The sequence below is a fragment of the Chiloscyllium punctatum genome, chromosome 18 (assembly GCF_047496795.1).
Source record: "Chiloscyllium punctatum isolate Juve2018m chromosome 18, sChiPun1.3, whole genome shotgun sequence".
Taxonomy (NCBI): Eukaryota; Metazoa; Chordata; class Chondrichthyes; order Orectolobiformes; family Hemiscylliidae; genus Chiloscyllium; species Chiloscyllium punctatum.
In genome coordinates, this window is record NC_092756.1 from 68,407,214 (window position 1) to 68,431,226 (window position 24,013).

General features: G+C 43.3%; 1 protein-coding gene across 5 annotated transcripts in view; it reads right to left on the reverse strand.

Annotated features, from left to right (window-relative positions):
- LOC140489164 (SUN domain-containing protein 2-like) overlaps nt 1–24,013 on the reverse strand; it is a 113,088-nt gene that overhangs the window by 85,707 nt on the left and 3,368 nt on the right. For 2 of the 5 annotated variants that reach the window (XM_072588402.1, XM_072588397.1), the window contains exons 1-2: nt 23,084–23,199; nt 18,770–18,897 (exon numbers count right to left, since the gene is read on the reverse strand). The gene's annotated coding sequence lies outside the window, so the exon portion shown is untranslated. Of the gene's footprint in view, nt 1–18,769; nt 18,898–23,079; nt 23,200–24,013 lie in introns of those variants that run through there. The other 3 variants (XM_072588400.1, XM_072588398.1, XM_072588399.1) reach the window with 2 other exon arrangements.

The window sequence follows — 24,013 nt, forward strand, 5'->3', positions numbered from 1 at the left end:
ACATCGAAGTACTACCTCAAGCACTGTTTTACACTGTATGCTGTTAGCCTACACACTGACACCAAAAAGGAAGACAGTAGCAACTGGTATCAATAACAGATAAGATCTCAGACAAGTCAGACCTCAGGATGTGTGACAACCTGCTAAACTACACGCGAGCTGTTACTTACACTAACAATGCATGCAAAAAAAACTATTAAAAAAAACAAAATATATGGCAGGTGCTGGAAATATGTAATAAAAGCGCAAAAGATTGGATAAATTCAAAACTGTAAAGACCCTCAGCCTAAAACCATAACTGTCTCTCCACAGATGCTGTCTGCTGAGTATTTCTAGCTATTGTTATTACTGAAGAAAATATGCTACTTATTTTAAAGAATTTAACTGCGCAATATTTCTGTTCATCGGTTGTCCCTGCCTTCCTGAATCTCTACAAGAAGAGTTTATCTCAAACAACAGAAACCTGCAAACAATGAGACACTAGACATACAAGTAGGTATTTGCAGTCCCATGCAACCTATGGGTCAGTGTGTTGTTGTTACAGTGTATTCACGATGTACAACTTCAATTCCTATTTTGTATTTTGTGGGTTAAGGGAAGGTATTTTTAGAATTTCATTTGAGAGCTTGAGGCTGTGGTTCCAAGGAGGCTGAAGGTCTGTGTTCTTTGCATGAATTTTTGAGGTTTTACCAACTTTGTCTTGAGCTGGACTGTGGTTTAACTGTTCCATACATTATTAAAAATATTGTTGCGTAGCAATGAGTCCAGGAACACACAGAAACAGAACAATCCAGAGGAAACAGTCAGTGTGCAGATCATGAGACAGTGAAGGACGGCTTTTTATTAATGACTTAGAGGAGGGAGTCGAAGGGTGGGTCAGTAAATTTGCAGATGATACAAAGATAGGTGGAGTTGTGGACAGTGAGGAGGGCTGTTGTCGGCTGCAGAGGGACTTAGATATGATGCAGAGCTGGGCTGAGGAGTGGCAGATGGAGTTCAACCCTGCCAAGTGTGAGGTTGTCCATTTTGGAAGAACAAATAAGAATGCGGAATACAGGGTTAATGGTAGGGTTCTTGGTCAGGTGGAGGAACAGAGGGATCTTGGGGTCTATGTACATAGATCTTTGAAGGTTGCCACTCAGGTGGATAGAGTTTGTAAGAAGGCCTATGGAGTATTATCGTTCATTAGCAGAGGGATTGAATTCAAGAGTCGTGAGGTGATGTTGCAGCTGTACAGGACTTTGGTTAGGCCACATTTGGAGTACTGTGTGCAGTTCTGGTCGCCTCACTTTAGGAAAGATGTGGAAGCTTTGGAGAGGGTGCAGAGAAGATTTACCAGGATGTTGCCTGGAATGGAGAGTAGGTCATACGAGGATAGGTTGAGAGTTCTCGGCCTTTTCTCGTTGGAACGGCGAAGGATGAGGGGTGACTTGATAGAGGTTTATAAGATGATCAGAGGAATAGATAGAGTAGACAGTCAGAAACTTTTTCCCCGGGTACAACAGAGTGTTACAAGGGGACATAAATTTAAGGTGAAGGGTGGAAGGTATAGGGGAGATGTCAGGGGTGGGTTCTTTACCCAGAGAGTGGTGGGGGCATGGAATGCGCTGCCCGAGGGAGTGGTAGAGTCAGATTCATTGGCGACCTTTAAGCGGCATTTGGATAGGTACATGGATGGGTGCTTAATCTAGGATAGAAGTTCAGCACAACATCGTGGGCCGAAGGGCCTGTTCTGTGCTGTATTGTTCTATGTTCTATGTTCTATGTTTAGGGAACACATGGAAATGTTCTGAAATTGAAGTAACAGTGGATTCAGTGAATGGCTCACTTTAGGAGTCAGCTTAAGAAAAATTATATCCAGTGACTGCACAGACAATTTCCCAAAATTCAATGAATAGCTGAATACCAGATGAATACCAGTTTGAATCATAGAACCCCTACAATAAGGAAGGTGGCCATTTGGCCCATCAAGTCCACACCGACCCAGAGTTTGAGTCTGAACCTTAGTGTTGAGACATGGTAACTCTTTTCTGATATGAGTGCTTGCAAGGATATGCTTAAATAAAAGGAATAATGTGAATTTGAATCCTCACCTGATGTCTGTAACAAATTCTTTCTAACCTTCCCTATTGTCTAATGGAATGACATTCGTGTTACAAAAGCCAGGTTTCACTCCAACATCTGACTTGTACACTATTAACATCAGCCGGAATCATAACAAGAGGGCCAATAGATTGGTGCATGAAACCAAGTACACATTCATTAGTATCATGTGCCCAGTGAACTAGAGATTGTGTGATGTTACACAGTCATAAAGCATAGAAACAGAGCCGCCAGCTGAACTCATCTGCGCCAACCAGATATCCTAACCTAATCTAGTCCTAATTGCCAGCATTTGGCCCATATCCCTCTAAACCCTTCCTATTCATGCACCATTTGGGTGCCTTTTAAATGTTGTAATTGTACCCGCCTCCACCACTTCCTCTGTGGCCAAGAACTGCAGATGCAATGTTACATCAGTGGGCTTTCCACAGGTGCTTCCTGAGTCTGAGTTACACAAAAACGTGGCAGAACTCAAGTGTCACTAAGACACTAGTTCAAGAAGCAGAGAATGTAAAACAAGCTCTGAGGAAGATGCAGCATAGACCACACTAAATATTGGTTCTGGCTTTACTCAATATTACACTATTGGTTGATCAGTACTCTAAATGCTCAGTCTCATTATGATTTGGAGATGCTGATGTTGGACTGGGGCATACAAAGTTAAAGATCACACAAAACCAGGTTATAGTCCAACAGATTGAACTGGAAGCACTAGCTTTCGGAGCGCTGTGAAAGCTAGTGCTTCCAATAAACCTGTTGGACTATAATCCTGGTGTTGTGTGATTTTTAACAGTCTCAATATCATTGTATCTGGTTGGCAACAATGAAAGTAGCCTTGATGGAAAGGGTGACATTAATGAAAGACAATTTTGACTTGCAAGTCTAGAAATAGAAAGCGTGAAAGCAAAAATCAGGAAAAGCAAGAGTCAGAAATGCTGGTGGGACCACTTTAATAGGCCCCCTTACAGTAGTTGTACTGTTGGACAAATCATCAAATCACAAATTTGAGATTAGAACACAGGTAGTGTTATAGTATAGGGGAAACATGAATCTTGATATAGACTAGGCCAATTGTGCAAAGGTGCCTGGAAGATGACTCGGAGAATTCTTTTGTGACACTTCCCCAAGCAACACGTTCTGGAGCCAACTAAGAATACATCATTTTAAAGCTAGTGTTTCATAATGAGGCAGTTCAAAGTAATCCCACAGATCTGCTCAGAAATAGTGATTGTAATGTAATTGTTAATAAAATTAAATTCTACGTAACCATATGACCAATGATATAGGAAGAGAGAAAATGAGAAACCACAAAACAGACTTTAGGAAGTTAAGTAGGAAATTGAAAAGCAAGACTTCAAACATAGTAAAAGTTCAGATTAATACAGTCATACATACAATAGTAAGAGCGAGCAGATGAACGCATGGCTTGAGGAGATGGTGCAAGCTGAGATTCCAGGGACATTGGGATTATTTTTGTGGAGCTGGGACCTGTACAAGATGGACATCTTGCATCTGACCAGGAATGCAGTGGTGGTGGGGTGGGGGTTTGGCTGCTGCTGTTGGGATGGATTTAAACTAGATTGGCAAGGACATGCATCCTGAGAAGTACCTCAGAGGAGAGACAGAAGCCAAGATGGTATTAGAAGTTGAGCAAGTGAATGAGTGAGTCTGGAAGACAGAAAAGTAGTGAGTTTAGCAAGGCTAAATGGAACATATTTTAATGCAAGAGTCCTGAGGAATAATACAGAATGAGCCAAGAGCACAGATAGGCACATGGAAGGATGATATCATAGCTATGACCAAGACTTGGTTGAAAGACAGGAAGGACTGGCAGTTCAATATTTCTGGTGTTTGAACAAGACTGGAGAGTGGGGGGTTGCAATACCGATCAAAGAATTAATTATAGCAGTGAGAAGAGTTAACATCTTTAAAAGGATCACCAAATAAGGCTGTATGGGTAGACTTAAAGAAACACAGAGGCAGGCGTGTTATTGGTGTGCATCACAGCCCCAAAAGAGTCAGGGAGTTAGAGAATCAAATGTTTCAAAGAAATGTGAGGCAGAAATAGGATGGGGTTTTATGTACCCATATATTAACTGGGATAGTTTTACTGTGCAAGTTAGAAAGCAAACAAAATTCTTAAGCTGCATTTATTAGCCGTGTGCATAGAAAGCCCAATGAGGGAAGGGCAATTCTGAATTTAATATTCAGAAAGGAGTCCAAGCAGGTGGAAGGTACATCAGGGCAGGGGCATTTTGGAGATTATGACCATCACTCAGTTAAGCTTTGGGTTGTTATGGGAACAGATGAAGGGCTGGGGATGAAAATACTGAACTGAGGAAAGGTGAAGACAAAATACAATCTGGTCCATAGACAGAGGGCAGCTACTTTGTCAGAGTCATGGGAAGCAACCATGGGGAAAATGGCAAGAGGACAGATTAAATATGTTCCCAGAAAGACAACGGTGGAATCAGCTCAGGAGAACTCTGGATGTGAAGGAATAAAAAAGGTTAGGATTTGAAAGTGCCCACACTCTTAATCACTAATAAGAACATTAAGGTTAGTTCGGTATGAGAGTGTAACTGGCTAGGGTTGACCTTGGTAAATAGAGTGAAAATGTAGTAAATAAGAAGAAACATTTAAAGAAACAATTCAAAAATGCTCAACTTATTCCATTAAGAAACAATAACGTACCACACAAGCTTCATCTGTGCGTTACTAAAAGAATAAGATCAGATTAAAAGAGGCAGTTTATAATATTGCAAATAGTCACAATTCAGAGGACTAGGAGTGGTTTAAAACCCAAACGGCACCAAACATTGATAAAAAAGGGAATAAATATAGAGTGAGAGTGAGTAAACTAGCAAGGAATACAAAAACAGCTTTAAAAAAGATAAAGGATGCAACTTAGAGATGAAAACAGGCATGATAGATGAGGAGGAGCAAATTACTGCAGATGCTGGTATCTATACTGAAAACAACAAATGGTGAAGGTCACAGCTCTGAAGAATCATCTAGACTGGAAACACTGGCTTGCTCTCACCACAGATGCTGCCCGACCCACTGGTGATTTCCACCACTGGTTGTTTCAGTGATAATTAAAGGAAATAGAAGAGACAATGAAAAAAATGCCTTCTACTATGATGGTAGGTACCATATCAATTGCCCATCAGAAATACAAGGGCAAATAAGACTGCACAACCTAAACATTGTCAAATGAGAAAAAGCATTGAAGAAACTTGAACTAAAATACCAACAAATCCAGGTCCAGATAGTCTATGCCCTAGAGTTCTTAAAGAAATGTCTGCAGAGATAGTACATGCACTCAAAAGATCTTACAAAATTTGCTATATTCTGACAAGGTTTCAACAGATTTGAAGTTAGTAAATGTGATTTTTTTTAAAAAACAAAGGGGGTAGAAACAATTAGGTTAGTTAGTTTTCAATTAATCATCAACCCACCTCTTGTAAAGGACGTCTTTGTGTATTCATACTTTGATTTTCTTAGTGCATTGTTAAGTCACAGTTTTAGGCCAGGGAAATTCTGTTTGACAAGCTTATTAAAGTTTTGTCAATCTATTTATCGACTGAATAGCTAAAAAGGGCAAGGACAGCCAATGGATGCTATCTATTTGGACTTCCAGGAGGCCTTTGATAATGTGCCCCAAATAAGCAGCTTACTCAGGAGGCTGCTGAGTAAGATAAAGCCCATGGTGTTAGAGGCCAGGTACTAGCATGGAGGGGAGATTGCCTCCTGCCAGACAGCCAGAGAGTGGGGATAAAAGGGTCCTTCTCAGGAAGAAAGCTGGTGACTAGTGGTGTTCCACAAAGGTTAGTGTTGGGATCACAACTTTTCACTTTACACATTAAATGATCTGGATGAATGAACTGAGGGCATTCTGGCTACAAAGACAATACAAAGATTGGTGGAGGGGCAGGTAGTATTGAGGAGCCAGGGAGGCTGCAGAAAGATTTAGACAGATTAGGAGAGTGGACAAAGAAGTGGCAGATGAACTACAACATAGGAAAGTGCGAGGTCATGCACAGTGGTAGGAAGAAGAGAGGCATGGACTACTTTCTAAATCAGGAGAAAATTCAGAAATCTGAATTGCAAATGGACTTGGGAGTCCTGGTCCAGATTTCACTGAAAGTAAACTTGCAGGTTGAGTCAATAGTTAGGAAGGCAAATACAATGTTGTCATTCATCTCGAAAGAACTAAAATATAAAAGCAAAGATATACTTTTGAGTTTTAGAAGGCTCTGATCAGGCCACATTTGGAGTATTGTGAGCAATTTTAGGCCCCATTACTAAAGATGTTTGTATTAATCCTGGAGCAGGTCCAGAGGGGGTTCACGAGAATGATCAGCTTAACATATGAGAAACTGTTGAGGGCTCTGGGACTATATTCAGAGTTGATCTGATTGAAACTTACGGAATACCTAACAGCCTGGAAAGCATGGACTTGGGGAAGATGTTTCCATTGGCAGGAGAGATGAGGACCCAAGGGCACAGCCTTAGAGTAAAGGGAAGACCCTTTAGAACAGAGTTAAAAGGAAAAGGGTCTTCAGCCAGAGAGTGACGAATCTGTGGAATTCATTGCCACAGAGGCTGTGGAGGCCAGGTCATTGAGTAGATTTAAAACAGAGATCGATAGGTTCCTGATTGTCAAGGGGATCAAAGGTTATGGAGAAAAACAGGTTTTCAACCTCACTCTATCAGCCATGATTGAATGGCAGAGCAGACTCAACGGACCAAATGGCCTAATTTCTGCTCCTGTGTCATATAGTCTTTGAATATATTCAATGATGAAACATTCACAACCCTCTGTGGTGGAGAATTCCAAAGATTCAAAACCCTTCTCATCCCAGTCCTAAATAATCAGCCTGTTATTCTGAGACTGTGCCACTGAGTTTTTGTTTCTGCTGGTTGGGGAATCTCTCTCTCTGAGCATCTCCTGTATTTTTGAATGGTTCAATAATATTGCCCTTCATTACCCTAAATTGCAGAGAACATATGCGCAATTTACTCATCTCTCATCACAGGGTAACATCGTCACCTCAGGATCCAATTGATATGATCTCAGCCAATAGTAATATAGGATAAGTCATATCCAAAAGTAAACCTTGACTTGATAGTACACAAATTTATTTTTGTGACTTGGTTATTGGTATTGGTCTATCACATTAGTGATAGAGGTCTACAACACAGAAAAGGGCCCGTCATATGAAGTCTGTGCTCGTTAAAATAGCTACCTAACTATTCAAATCCCATTTTCCAGCACATTCATAATAGGCTTCCAATGTACTTTTAAGAAAAAGGTTTATTGCACTCAAGAAGAAAAAAAAGATAAATATTTACAAGATATTGGAAAAGATCTTATTAAATACCAAAAGATTTCTTTTACCCAACAATTTCCTTGACAGTCAACCCCAGTAATGTATCACTCCTATATTGTCTTCAATTCAATCGTCAAAGTCATAACTGCTTCCTTTCAATCAATTTCACCATATTCAGCTAAAGGGATTCTCTTCAAATAAGCTAACTCACTGTTTCTTCTCTCTGCACCCAACTGAAAACACATTTTATCCAATTACTTTGACAAGTTTCAGCTTGCTAAATAGCACATCTGCTGGTGTGCAACACTTCTTCTGAACTAAAGCTGCTTTTAGCCTCTTGACTTTCCTTTCACAGGGTCAGCAATTCTCTCACCAGGCAGCTTATCAAATCATTTAGACCAAGTTGCATGACTTCTTGGAAATGCCGCTTCGACCCATGGGTCAAAGCAAAGTGAATTTCTGACTCTTAAAAAAAAGTTACCTTTGCACAACTTCAGCCCTATTTACCTCTACTTTAGAACGCAAGTTTTCAAGTAACACATTAATATTACAAAACATCTTCATATCAGTCCAATGAATCTTTGTCATACCACCCCATTACAAACCTAGAGGCCCAAACCCGACAGTATTCCAGATTTAGTCTCACCAAAACCCTACACAATTGTAGCAGGACTTAGCAGAACTTTCCTAGCTGGAGGTGCCAAGAAGGTTGTGAAAAATTGGGAAATAGTGTAAATTTGCCCTAGAGAGGTACTTGTCCCTTCTCACCAGCTCGGCAATTAAGTGCTGGGAGAGAAGATCCAATGGGGTCTTTTGTGACTCATCACCAATTAAGGCTCTTACATGGTCAAATAAGACCCATAAATATAGACTTAACTGGCCACTTTTTAAAAAATTCACTTGTGGTACATGGGCATTTATTGCCCATCTCTAATTGCCCTTGAGAAGGTAAGATAACGGTGAGATGCCTTCTTGAATCACTCCAATCCATGTGCTGTAGGTTAAACCACAATATCACTGGGACAGGAACTCCACAGGATTTTGATCCAGCAATAACAAAGGAACAACAATATACTTCCAAGTCAGGTTGGTGAGCGGCTTGAATAAGAGCTTGCGGGTGGTGTTGCCATGTATCTGCTGCCCTTGTCCTTCTAGATAGTAGTAATTGCGTGTTTGGAAGGTGCTGTCTAAGAACCCTTGGTAAATTACTGTAGGGCATCCTGTAGACAGTACACACAACTACTACTAAGCATAGATGGTGACGGAAGTGAATGTTTATGGGTAGGTAGAATCCCTGCAGTGTGGAAACAGGCAATTCAGCCCATCAAGTCCACATCAACCCACCGAGAGCATCCAATCTTGACCCAGCCCCCTACACCACCCTTGTAACCCTGCATTGCCATGGCTAACTCACCTAACCTGCACATCCCTGAACACTGTGGGCAATTTAGCATAGCCAATCCACCTAAGCTGCACAGGACTGTGGAAGAAAACTAGAGCACCCGGAGAAAACCCATGCAGACAGAGTGGGAATGTGGAAACTCCACACAGACAGTCACCCAAGGGTGGAATCAAACCCAAGTCCCTGGGACTGTTAGGCAGAAGTGCTAACTGCTGAACCATCATGCCACCCCAAGTGTGGTGCCAATCAAGCGGGCTGCTTTGTCCTGGATAGCATCAAGCTTCTTGAGTGTTGGAGCAGCACTCATCCAGGCAAGTGGGGAATATTCCATCATAAACCTGACTTGTGCCTTGTAGACAGCATACAGGCTTTGGAGAATCAGGAGGTGAGTTACCCACTGCAGAATTCCTAGTCCCCAACCTGTTCTTACAGTCACTGTGTTTATATGACCAATCCAGTGCAATAGTAACTCCCAGGTTGTTGATTGTGGGGGATTAAATGGTGGCGATACCAGTGAAGGGCAATGGTTAAGTTAATCCTTATTGGAGATGGTAATTGCCTGGCATGTGTGGTGTTAAAGTTACTTGCCACTGTCAACCCAAGCCTGGACATGGTCCAGGTCTTGTTGCATTTGAACGTGGACCACTTCAGTGTCTGAGGCAGCACGAATGGTGCTGAACATTTGCGCAATCGATGAACATCCCCACTTCTGACTTTATGACTGGGGGGGGGGGGGGTGGCGGCATTGATGAAGCAGCTGAAGATGGTTGGGATGTTCTAGAGTGGAAATGAATGACCTGCAACAACCACAATCCTCTTCATGTGTCAGGTATGACTCCAACCAGCAGAGAGTTTGCCCGTTACCCATTGATTCCAGCTTTGCATGGGCTCCTTGATGCCGTACTCAGTTGAATGCAGCCTTGATGTCAAGAGCTGTCACTCTCACCTTCCCTCTGGTATTCAGCTGTTTTATCCATGTTTGAACTAAGACTGTAATGAGGTCAGGAGCTGAGCGGCCCTGACAGAACCCAAATTGGGTGTCAACTGAGCAGGTTATTGCTGAGCAGGTGCTGCTTAATAGCACTGTCGATGACACAGTCAATCACTTTACTGAAGATGGACAGTAGATTAATGAGGCAGTAATTGGCTGTTTTGGATTTCTCCTGTTTTGTGTGTACAAGACACACCTGGACTGTTTGCCATACTGTTGGGTAGATGCCAGTGTTGTAGCTGTACTGGAAGAGCTTGACTAGGGGAGCGGCAAGTTCTGGAGCACAGGTCTTTAGTATTAATGCCAGAATGTTATCAGGTCTGCAGCCTTTGTAGCATCCAGTGCCTTTTTCCTGATTTCATGTGGAGGGGATCAAACTGGCTGAAGACTGGTATCTGTGATGTAGGGACCACTATAGGAGGTTAAGATAGATAACCCACTCAGCATGTCTGGCTGAAGAAGATTGCTGTGAATGCTTCAGCCTGATGTGCTGGGTTCTGCTAACATTGAAGATGGGGATATTTGGGAGTTGCTTAATTGTCCACCACCATTCACAACCAGCTGTGGTAGAACTAGAGACCTTTGAGCTGATGTGTTGGTTGAGGAGTCACCTAGCTCCATCAATTGCTGCTTGTGCTGTTTGGGTAACAAATAGTCCTTTTTTATTAAATCTTCACCAGGTATGCTCCTGCCATGCCCTCCGACACTCTCCATTCAACCAGAGTTGATCCCTTGGTTTAATGGTAATGATTGATATGTTAGGCTATGAGGTTACTGATGGCATTAGGGTATGTTTCTGCTGCTGTTGATAGCCCACCGTACCTCATGGATGCCAAGTCTTGATCTGTTTGAAGCTAGTCCATTCAGAACACAGGGCCACACAACATGATGGATGGTCTTGTCAATATGAAGGCAGGCCGTCAGTCACTCTTACTGATACGGTCATAGACAAAACATCTGCAGCAAGCAGATTGGTATGGATAAAGGTAAAATATGTTTTTCCTTCCTGATAATTCCCTCACCACCTGGCTGAAACCAAGACTAGCAGCTATTTCCTTTAGGACCTGACCAACTGGATCAGTGGTGCTGCTGTTGAGCCACTCTCGGTGGTGGACAGTGAACCCACCCACCCAGGAGTACATGCTGCACTCTTGCCACCCTCAGGTGTTTCCTCCAAGTGTTGTTCAACATGGAGGAATACTGATTCAGCAGCAGAGGGAGGTTGGTAGGTGGTAACCAGCAGGCGGTTTCATTCTGATTATATACCACTGTGCCACCAACCTCTGCTGGATCGGTTCTGCCAATGGGGTAGGGCATAATCAGGGAGCGGGGTGGTGGGGAACTTTGGAACAATTAGAGATGACCCTGTCAGAGGCAATGGATGGGGAAAGCATGGGGGTGACCTCAAATTCACTCCCCTGCTTTTGCCACCAAATCCCTGAATCCCTACACCCTACAATTGCCACCTTACAACAAAAATAAAAAAAAACCCTTCCTATTGCTGGATCATCTGTTGAGCAATCTTCATTGTAAGTTATAAATGCCTTTTGGGTGAAAGAACATAAAAAGGAAAAAAGTGGCCCAACCAAAGAAATGGAGGATAGTATTCAACCCAAAGAGGAATCATATAAAGTTGCTAGAAAACGTAGCAAGCCCGAGGAGCGGGAACAGTTCAGAACTCAGCAAAAAGGGTAAGGACAGCCAGTTACTGGCTTTGCTTTTTCAGTACCACACTTTTGGACTCTGATTTCCTGCATCTGCAGTCCTCACTTTCTTCTCAACAAAAAGGATAACCAAGATGTTGACCAGGAAGGGAAAGAAAATAGTGTGTGAGAATAAACTTGCAAGGACAATAACAGCTGGCTATAAAAGTAAGTATGCAAAAAGAAAAAAAACCAAAACGATTAAAGACGACAAATATAGACCCCCTTATTATCTCAAACAGGAGAATGGATAACAGAACAAGGAAAAGGCAGAACAAGCAAACAATTATTTTAGTTCTGTCTTCAAAGCTTGAGGAACATGAGTCTACTGGGAAGGAGGAAATTCGCAAAGCAAAAAAAAAAATTGGTTTCAGGATGGAAGGCAGTGATAATCAGGGTACATGAAGGATCAGGTCCCAATTATTCACAACATTAGGTATGCACAGTTGGTTAGTGGTTAGCACTGCTGCCTCACAGCACCAGGGACCCGGGTTCGATTCCAACCTCGGGCAACTGTCTGTGTTGAGTTTGCACATTCTCCCTGTGCCTGCGTGGGGTTCCTCTGGTTTCCTCCCACAATCCAAAAACGTGCAGGTTAGGTGAATTGGCCACGCTAAATTGCCTGTAGTATTACGTCATTAGTCGGGGTAAATATAGGGTAGGGGAGTGGTTCTGGGTGGGTTACTCTTCGAAGGGTTGGTGTGGACTTGTTGGGCCAAAGGGCCTGTTTCTATACTGTAGGGAATCTAATTTAATCTCAAAATCAATTTGGACGAAGGAATCAAATGCAATATTTCAAAGTTTGCTGAGAATACAAAACCAGGTGGTATTGAGTGGTGGGAAGTATGTTAAATCAACTTTCAGGGCAACTTAGATGTGACAGTAGGAAAATACACAGCATATACTGTATGACATAGGTAAGTGTGAAATTGGCCACTTTGGTAGGAAATGCTGACTGACAGTGGTTGTAAACGGTGGTAAATTAACAAATTGTTGATACAAGCAGTAGTTGGAATGCAAATGGTGATAAGACCATAGCATTTCAGAGCAGAATTAGGCCATTCAGCCCACCATCAACTCTGCTCTGCCATTCGATCATGGCTGATGTAATTCTCAAACCCATTCTCCTGCCTTCTCTCTCCATACCCTTACTAATCAAGGACCTATTCGTCTTAAGTACACTCAACAACATGGCCTCCACAGCCCTCTGCAGCAATGAGTTCCACAGATTAAACACCCTCGAGCTGAAAAAGATTCCTCACCTCAGTTCTAAAGGGCTGTTCCTTCACTGAGGCTGCCCTTGGATCCTAGTCTCTCTCACGTCCATTCTATCCAGGCCCATCAGTATCCTAAGTTTTAATCAGATTCCTCCCCTACCCCCCCACCTCATCCTTCTAAACTCTATAATGTACATTCCTCAACCAGTCCATATAACAAGCCCTTCATTGCCAGGATAATTCTTGTAAACCTCCTCTGGACTCCCTCCAAAGCCAGCACAACCTTTCACCAAACAGGGCCCCAGACTGTTCACAATATTCCAAATGGTGTCTGACCAGAGCCTTATATAGCCTCAGCAATACATCGCTGCTCTTGTCCTTGAGCCTTTTTGAGATGGATGTCAACATTGCATTTGCCTTCTTCACCATCAACTGAACCTGCATGTTAACCTGAACCAGGACTGCCATGTCACTTTGTGCTTCAGATTTCCGAAGCCTTTCTGCATTTAGAAAATAGCCCATGCCTTTTCCTACCAAAGAGCATAACCTCACACTTTCCCACATTGTGTTCTACCTGCACCTGCTTTGCTCACTTGCCTAGCCTGTCCAAGTCCTTCTGCAGCCTATGCACTTCCTCAACATTATCTGTTCCTCCACCTCTCCTTGTGTCATCTGCAAATTTAGTAACAGTGCCTTCAGTTTTATCATCAAGATAGTTAGCATAAAACATGGATAGCAAAGGTCTCAATACTGACCCCTATGGAACCCCACAGCTGGTACCCTGCAAAAGATTCCTTTATCTCCACTCTCTGCCAGTCAGCTGATCCATGACAGTACCTTGCTCCTAACACCCCGGGCTCTTAGCTTATTGAGCAGCCTCCTGTGCGGCACCTTGTCAAAGGCCTTCTGGAAATCCATTAGATATGCCCACTGGCTCTCCTTTGTCTAACTTTCTCATTACCTCCTCAAAGAACTCTAACTGATTGTCAGGCATGATCTCCCCTTGATGAAGCCGTGCTGACTCAGCACTATTTTCCCATGCACTTCCTAGTACTCTGCAATCTCATCCTTAATAATGGACTCTGATATCTTACCAATGACTGAGGTCAGCCTGACAGCTGTCGTTTTCCCCCTTTCTGCCTCCCTCCCTTCTTAAACAGGGCTGTTACATTTGCCATTTTCCAGTCCTACGGAAGCCTCCCTGACTCCAGCGATTCCTGAAAGATGGATTACCAATGCCTCTACAACCTCAACTATGTCCATCAGAACCCTGCAGTATAGCCCATCCAGTCCATCTAGAGGGATGGAGATTAAAAGCAGGGAGATTATGTTGCAGCGGTCTCAGGTACTCGTGAGGCTACACCTGGAGTACGGTGTGCAGTTTTGGTCTCCTTACTTGAGAGGATGAGCTGGCACTGCAGTGGGTGCAGAGGAGGTTCACTCAGTTGATTCCGAAATTCAGAAGATTGCCTTATGAGGAGAGATAGAGTAGGCTGGGTAGATATTCATTGGAACTTAGAAGAATGAGGGGGGGGAAGGGGGATCTTATAGAAACAAACCAAATTATGAAGGGAATAGATAAGTTAGAACCAGGGAGGTTGTTTCTACTGGCAGGTGAAACTAGAGCTGGAGGGCATAGCCTCAAAATAAGGGGGAGCAGATTTAGGACTGACTGGAGGAGGAACCTTTTCACCCAAAGGGTTGTGAATATGTAGAATCCCCTGCCTATTGAAGCAAATAATGCTACCTTGTTGAATGTTTTTAAGATAGATAGCTTTTTGAATGGTTAAGAAATTAAAGGTTATGGTGAGCAGGAGGGTAAGTCCATTAAAAGATAAGAAGTGATCTTACAGAATGGTGGAGCAGGCTCGATGGGGCAAGAGGCCGACTCCTGCTCCAACTTTTCATGTTCTTCACGTAGTTTGCGTGATTTATCGGATTTCAGAATTTCAGCTTCCCCAGCACCTTCTTGATCATAGCCACTACACTCACCTCTACCTCCTGACTCTCAAAGTTATAGTGCATTGTTAGCATCTGCCACTATGAACATTGATGTGAAGTACCCATGTAGTTCCACCACCATTTCTTGGTTCCCTATTACTACTTCTCCAGTTTCATTTTCCAGTGGTCCAATACTGCCTCTCTACCTTTTAGATAGCTAAAGCAACTCTTGCAATCTTCTTTAATTTTACTCCCCTCATATTTCATTTTCTCTTCCCTCATTGTTTAAAATTATCCTCTGCTGTTTTTAAAGGCCTTCTAATCCTTTCCTATCCACGTTTGTCCAAATCCCTTTTAAATGTTGTTAGTGTACCCACCTCAACCACTTCCACTGGCAGTTCTTTGCAGATGCATACCACCCTCTGTGTAAAAAAAAAGTTGCCAGATTCCCTTTTATTCTTTCCCTCTTATCTTAAATTAATGCCTTCCAGGACTTGATTTCCAAACCCAGGGAAAACGACCGAGTGCGTTCATCCTATCCACACCTCTCATGGTTTTATACACTTCTGTAAGATTAGATTAGATTAGATTACTTACAGTGTGGAAACAGGCCCTTCGGCCCAACAAGTCCACACCGCCCCGCCGAAGCGTACCCACCCATACCCCTACATCGACATCGACCCCTTACCTAACACTATGGGCAATTTAGCATGACCAATTCACCTGACCTGCACATCTTTGGACTGTGGGAGGAAACCGGAGCACCCGGAGGAAACCCACGCAGACACGGGGAGAACGTGCAAACTCCACACAGTCAGTCGCCTGAGGCGGGAATTGAACCCGGATCTCTGGCGCTGTGCCCCCCCTCAGTCTCCTATGCTTAAAGGAAAAAAGTCCTAGCTTGTCAAACCTCTCCTACAATTCAGACCCTTGAGTTCTGGCAACATCCTTGTAAATTTCTACAGGAAGGATTTTATTCAACTGAAAAGAGTGCAGACAAAAAGTGACCAAAACTGAACACAATACTCCAAGCATGGCCTCACCAATGTCCTGTACAACTGCAACATAACTTCCCAACTTCTACACTCAGTGCCCTGACTGATGAAGGCCAATGCGCCAGAAAGCCTTCTTCACTGTCCTGTCTACCTGTGATTCCCCTTTCAGAGAACTGTGCACCCAAACTCCAAGGTCCCTCTGTTCCACTACACTTCCTAAGGTCCTACCATTTGCCATGAAACACCTGACACTTACCTCTATTAAACTCTATTTGCCATTTCTTGGCCCATTTCCCCAGCTGATCAAGTTCCTGCTGCAATTTCTGATAACCTTCCTCACTGTCCATCATAACCTATTTGATGTCATCTACAAACTGACTAATCATGCGGCATGGTGGCTCAGTGGTTAGCAATGCTGCCTCACAGCGCCAGGGACCTGGGCCCCTGCCTGTGTGGAGTTTGCACATTCTTCCCATGTCTGCATGGGTTTGCCCCGGTTTCCTCCCATAATCCAAAGATGTGCAGATCAGTGGATTGGCCATACTAAATTACCCGTAGTGTTAGGTGCATTAGTCAGGGGTAAATATAGGGTAGGGGAATAGGTCTGGGTGGGTTACTCTTTGGAGGGTCAGTGTGGACGTGTTGGGCTGAAGGGCCTGTTTCCATACTGTAGGGAATTTAATCTAATCAGGCCTTGTACATTCTCATCCAAATAATTGATTATAGATAACAAACAGCAATGGGCCCAGCACTGACCAGAGGTATACCACTAGTCAGTCCTCCAGTCTGACTAGTGTCCTTCTATTAACCTCTGCTTCCTACTATCAAACCAATTGTTTATCCAATTTGCCAGCCCTCCTTTGATTCAATGCAATCTAACCTTCCAGAGCAGCCCGCCATGTGGAAACTTATTCCAAGACCTATTGAAATCCATAGAGTATATCCATCTGATGAAGGGCTTTTGGCTGAAACGCCAATTCTCCTGCTCCTTGGATGCTGCCTGACCTGCTGTACTTTTCCAGCATCACACTCTCGACTCTGATCTCCAACATCTGCAGTCCTCACTTACCCCTAAGTTGTATCAATCTACTACATAAAAACATAACACGCATCAGATCAACCTTCAGGCACTAACCAAGGCATCATATTTGGGCATGACAAAGGCCAAGCTAAGCCAAAGTTCTCCAAGCTAACAGTTGGGAATTTATGCTAATATTGGAAGAGCTGCCCCATAAATGAGTCAGGCAACAGTCTGACAGTCATATTCATTGAAACATACATTACAGACAATGTCTCAGACACAACCATCACTGGTGGGTGTCCTGACCAAGCTAAGATTCCATAGTGGTGTATACATTGACCCCAGACCCTATTAAGTTTCAATGCAAGTGTTTGATGGGGATTGACCCATGAAAGAGGTTTAGTTTGTGAGGGCATCTTGAATTAGGAAACACTTTCAGAATCAAGGGCCTTCCATATAATGTTCAAAGGCAAACAAGTAACTATATCGGAAATGCTTCACCATGTGAAAAAAATTCACATAGATGCAAAAGACTGTATCAGCAGATGAGTCAATTAGGCCAGCATCAATAAGGACTTCAAACACTGATCAAATCATGTGAAATCTATCAACTCCAACACAGCACAGAAACCTCCAATGCTCCAGGCCTGAGCTGACACATTTTGCCTTTCCATGCAAAAATGTCTTCATTTTTATCCCTCTATTCCCTAAGCAAAAAAGTGAGGACTGCAGATGTTGGAGATCAGAGTCAAGATTAGTATGTGCTGGAAAAGGACAGCAGGTTAGGCAGCATCCCAGGAGCAGGAAAACCAACGTTTCAGGCAAAAGCCTGAATTTATCGATGTATTTGTTCAGGTACTTGAATGCTGCTATTGTGTCTGCTTCCACTTCCTCGGGCAGTGCATTCCAGGCATTCACCACCCTTCGTCTGAAAAGCTTGCCTGGCTTTTCTTTTAAAACCACCCCTCCCTCACCCCTGGCACCTTGAACCAGTGTTCCCTAGTAATTTACTCCCCCCACCCTGGGGAAAAGCCTCCTACTTTCCACACCATTCAGAATCTATCCATGATATTCTCCATGTTGCAAATACTCCACGATGCCTCCAGACACCACTCCATCTCAAATCTCAGGGTTTCATGAACTACAGCTGCATGCAAGAAATGTTTCCATTCAGGTCCTGGGCACTGAAAGGGTGCCCAGCTTCCCACATCAAGCAAGAGGGGCAGACTATGATTAGGAGCTCTCCTGCCATGTCTTACCCCTTGGAAGTGAATTACATTAATCCATTAATAAACTAACCTTAATCAAGAGAAACGCTCATCCCTCACAAAATCCCAAATGATAGGATTTAACACAAAACGGAGGGACAATTTCTTCTCTCAAGGGTGGGTAATCTTTGGAATTTTATTCCCTAGCAGTAGAGGCTGGCTTGTTGAACACATTCAAGGCTGAGGGAGACAGATTTTCAGACATTTAATCTACAAAAGGAGGCACAAGGGTTATGATGGGGGGTAGACAGGAAAGTGGAATTATGGCCAAATTCAAATCAGCCATGATGTTACAGAATGGCAGAGCAAACTCACGAGCCAAGATGATCGGTTTCTCTCCTTTTTTGATATTCTGGTGTAATGTCGATAGTAGAGCAAATGCTCACCAATTGGCCCCTGGTAGGAGACAGTGGTCCTATGGAGAGAGGCTGAGTAAATTGGGTCAAATTCTCTGGAGTTTTGAAGATGTGATTTCATCGATTGACAGAAGATTCTGAAGGAGCTTGACAAGGTCAACACAGGGGCTATCTCCCTCTGGTTGAAGAATCTAAAGCACAAGGGTAGAGTCTTAGGATAAGAGGACAACCATTTGGGACTGAGATGAGGAGAAGTGTCTTCACCTGAAAGGCTGCAAATCTTTACAAGTCCCGAGAGGGTTTTGGAGTCTCCACTGCTAAATACATTTAAGGCTGGGACTCTCAGGGAGTAAAGGGACGTGGAGAATACACAGGACAGATGTGGGCCGAGTGGCCAAGTCCTACTTTGACTTTTTATATTTCTTTGAAAAATTACCTGTGAGAGATTGATGTATCCAAGTCACTGAGGGAGGTTCATTTGAAATTCCAGGGGCTGTTGACAGAATTTTCCAATCCTCCTTCAATATGGTGCCAGAAAACAGGAGAATTGCGAATGTCACAGCCCTGTTTAAAGAAAAACAGTAGGTTATAAACCAGTAACTATCGTTTAGTCAGTCTAACAATCCATGTTAGGGAACTTTATAGCAAGAATGCAACAAAACAAAATTAACTAGCAATTCAAGGAGTACAGATTAATTTATTAAAGACATTTGTTAAATGCAAATTGTGTTTGATTAATTTAAAATTATTCTAATTCTAGAATAGCTATCATTGTTACTTATCAAAATATTTTGACTTTGCCTATATTGATTTGCAAAATGGCATTTGACAAAGGACTATATCATAGATCAAGGAGCCTTGGTGAATTTAGGTAGTACATTGGGAAGTTCATTCCCCGAGTGTAATGGAGGCCAGAAACCTCCTAACCTTTAAAAAGGTACTAGGATAAGCACTATCATCATCAAAACATTCAAAGCTATGGGTCTAATGTAGGAAAATGGGACCAGTGTGGGTAATAATATACTTTGGGTGGTACAGACTTGATGGGCTGAAGGGCCACTTCTGTACTGTACAATGATCTTGTAGATGCACACACTACTGCCATTTAACCTTAATGGGACGGGAAATGAACTTTTGAGTGATATGGGGCCATTCATGGGAGCTGTTTTTGTCCTGAATAAAGTTGCGCTTTGAGTGTTGTTGGAGCTGCATTCATCCAAGCAAGTGGGGAATATGCCATCACCCTCCTGACTGGTGCCTTGGACAGGTTTAGTGGAGTCAGGAGGGGAGTTACTTGATGCAGGATTCCTCACCTCTGACCTGCTCTTGTAGGCAGTATTTATACAGAGAATCCAGTTCAGTTTCTGGTCAATGATAAAGCCAAGGATATTTATTGTAGGGAAGTCAGCAATGGCAGTGCCATCGAGTGTCAAAGGGTTAGATTCTCTCTTGTTAGAGATGGTCCAACATTTTATTGATGATCGAGAGTAAACTGACAAGGTGGAAGAGTCAGAGCTGTGCAGCATGGAAACTGACCCTTTGGTCCAACTTGTCCACGCCAACTGATATCCTAAATTTAGTCCAAATTGCTCACATTTAGCCTATATGCCTGAATCTCTATTCATATAGAAATCCAGATGCCTTTAAAAAAGGTTGTAATTGTAAAGCTTCCACCACTTCCTCTGGCAGCTCATTTCATACATGCACCACCCTCTGCATTAGAAAAAAAATGGCCTTAGTTCCCTTTTAAAGGTTTCCTTTCTCACCTTAAATTTATGCTCTCTAGTTTTGGATTCTTTCACACAGGGAAAAGATCTTGGCTATTTCATCCTATCTATGCTCCTCTTAAAAATTTTATTAACTTCTACAAGGTCTCTCAGCCTCTGATGGTAAATGGAAAACAGCCTTAGCCTATTCAGCTTCTCCCTATAGTTCAAACCCTCCAACATCCTTGTAAATCTTTTCTGAACCCCTTCAAGTTTCACATCTTTTTAAAGCAAGGAGACCAGAATTGAACAATATTCCAAAAGGGGCCTAACCAGTGTCCTGTACAGCCCTAACATGACCTCCCAACTCCTGTACTCTATGCACTGACCAATAAAGGCAAGCATACCAATCACCTTCTTCACTATCCGGTCTACCTGCAACTCCATTTTAAGGAATTATGAACCTTCATGCCAAGGTCTCTTTGTTCAATCACACTCCCCAGGACCTTACCATTAAGTGTATAAGTTGTACCCTGATTTGCCTTTCCAAAATGCAGCACCTCACATTTATCTAAATTAAACTCCATCTGCCACTCCTCGACCTACTGGCCCATCTAATCAAGATTTCAGTGTACGGAGGTAACCTCCTTCACTGTTCTCTACACCACCAATTTTTGGTGTCATCTGCAAACTTACTAACCATACCTCTTATGTTCACATCCAAGTCATTTATATAAATGGCAAAAAGCAGTGAACCCAACACTCATCCTTGAGGCCTGTGACCAGCAGGATGCCACCAGTCCGAAAAGCAACACTCCACTACCCTCTGTCTCCTACCTTCAAGCCAGCTCTGTATCCAAATGGCTGGTTCTCCCTGTATTCTATCAGATCTAACCTTGCTAAACAGTCAAGTTGAATTTGTCTTGCTTTCTGTGTACCAGACATTCCTAGACAATTTTCCACATTGTCAGGTAGATGCCAGTCTTGTAACTGTATTGAAACAGCATGGCTGGAGATGTGGGAAGTTGTGGAGCACAAGTCTTCAGTATTATTGCGACAGTGTACAAGTCGATGGCTAAAAACTGAACAGCTCTTTCTATAAGAACAGTGGCAAAGACATTGTACATTCAGTAGATGATCCCTGAATGACAAGTCTCCAGAAACCCATCAATTTCGGTCTTGAACCTACTCAAAGATGCACTTCCACAGTCCTCTGAGGTAGACACGCCAAAAGATTCACCACTCCCCAAGTGAAGAAATTCTTCCCCATCTCAGTCTTACACAGCCTGATCCTTGTCCTGAAATTATGTCCCTGGTTCTAGTCTCACTAGCCAGGGGAAACTTCCTATCCACATCCACCCTGTAAGAATTTTAAGAGTTTCATTACATTCATCTCTTTTTCTTCAAACTTCTAGAAAACAGACTATTTTCCTTGATCTGTCCTCAGTCCATCCTGCCACACTAAGGATTAATCTGGTGATCCCCCATTGCACTCCCTCAAAAAGTAAATAAGTCTTCAGAAAAAGGAGACCAAAGCTGTACACAATACAGGTTACAACTATGGTAAGATACCTTCTGTCTTCAAACTGCCCCAAATGAAGGACAACATATCATTTGGCTGATCAGATTCTCTACCATGTAGAAACAGGCCCTTAGGCCCAACAAGTGCACACCGGCCCACTGAAGAGTAAGCCATCCACCCAGACCCATTCCCCTACCCCATGTTTACCCCTGACTATTGCACCTAACACTATGGGCAACTTAGCATGGCCAATTCCCCTGACTTGTACATCTTTGTGACTGTGGGAGGAAACCCACTCCACACAGAGAGTCTGCCCAAGATAGGAATTGAACCCAGGTCCCTGGCACTGTGAGGCAGCAGTGCTAACCAATGAGCCACCGTGCCACCCTCAAGCGATGCAGGCAGAAGTTTACCAACAGATTAAAGGCCAGCTTCTTCCCCAGGGTTATTTGACTCTGAATAGACCTCTCAAATTTTAGGTTTGATGTTGATCTTGCTCTCTGTGCTTCTTCTCTGCAGCCGTAACATTATGCTTTGTTCTGTTTTTTAGATTAGATTACTTACAGCGTGGAAACTATTCTATTACCCAAATGCACTTTGTATAGTATGATCTGTACGGAGTGTAAAACACAATTTTCACTGTGTCTGGGTACGTGACAATAATAATAAGTCAAATCAATTCTCCATCCATACAAGAGGATCCCTGATCCCATGAAGTCTAACATTACCTTACTAACTGCTTGTGTGGGATCTTAGCAAAAACTCTCTGAAAATTCAAACAGACCACATCCACTGACGTCCTTTCCTTCAAGGTACAGATTTTGAACAGCAGATCAATTCTCCCTTCACCTCCACCACTAAACGCCTGAACCTTTCAATACTGCTTCATGTTTACAACAGTGGCTCTTGGCGATTCAGGGCACAGTAAACCCTTGGAGAAACTCTGCAGCTCGAGCAGCGTTTGTGGAGAGGAAGCAGAGTCAATCAATGGTTCGGCTCCCAGTGACCCCTCTTCAGAACGCCAAGTCGTGCTGAGCTTCTGAAGCAAAAAATCGAATTAGCTCAAGATTTCCGGCTTTTTTTGGGGTGGGGGACATGGTAAAGCAGTGTTGCACGAGAGCAGATTCTTGGAATGTTTATTAATGGTAGCTTATCTAGATACTATGCAGTGTCGATACGAGGAGAGCAGGTGAACCAGAGGGACAGTGTGCTCTGACACCCAGGTACTCGGCTCATTCCTCACATTCAGGAGTCAGTTTTTAGTTTAGACCACCTTCCAAGGGGAGCAGAATGGAACAGCACAAGGCCTGTGCTGTATGTCAGGCAGGGGACTGCAGGAGCTGACCGGCCAAGAGGAGAGCGCCTGTCACAGACACAATCCCTCCATCCTCACTCAGCCCCAGAGCAGACAGGTGACCGTCTGCTGGGTTTGAACCGACCGCCCCAGAGCATCCTCATCCTCATCCTCATCCTCATCCTGGGCTGAGTGAACCCCACACAGTGAGAGCAGAAACACACCTACCTCCGGAGCAAATCTATCTGAAGCAAAAATAACGGCTCGCCTCTTTCTCCGGATTCCAGACTCCGACACAATCCCAGCGCGATCGACAGGAACCAGCACCCCTCCCTACACACCCCCCCACACACACCCCGCTCCAATCAGAGGCCGATACCCTTTGCACAGCCCAGATTCAATCAAAAGCAACTCCTCTCATTGGCTCTTTTATTCAAAAAGATTCACTTCCTTGTGTCAGTTTCAACATTTAAAGGCACACGCACCGGCTCTTCCCTTTGTCCTGAAAGGGGAAGACTCTCACTGGCACACGGCAGGATTAAAAAACCTTCTTCAGGGGCATTCTTAGCCTCTGTCTCGACCTGGCTGCGATTTAACTACTGAGGGAATCACATCCAATCCGCATTAGCTGCTCTTATTAAAAGAGAGCAGGACAGCACAGGAACAGGCCCTTCAGCCCACTCTGTCTGTGCTGACCACGAAGCTATTCTAAACTAATCCTATCTGCCTGCACATGCTCCATAACCCTCTGTTCATGTGTTTGTCTAAATGCCTTTTAAACTGCTGGTATTATCATCTACTTGTTCTCTGGCACATGCTACTATCTGTGTGAAAAAAAACACTTTCACATCTCCTTGAAACTTTTCCCCTCACACCTTTAACCTATGCCCCCTGGTATTGGCACTTCCACCTTCACAAAAAGATTCCAACTACCCTGAAATAACTGGAGAGAGGCTGCTATCCCATCATCCCTTTATTGACACGTGGAGAGTCCCTGGCAGTGACGCTGCTCCCTCAGAGTGAGCAGGATATCTGACATTTCTTTTGTTTCAAAACAAAAAGCAGGCCCTATGGCCAACACATCCATACCGACCCTCCGAACAGTAACCCACAATTTTAAAATACTTACAAATAATTAATATCAATAGCTGTATAGAG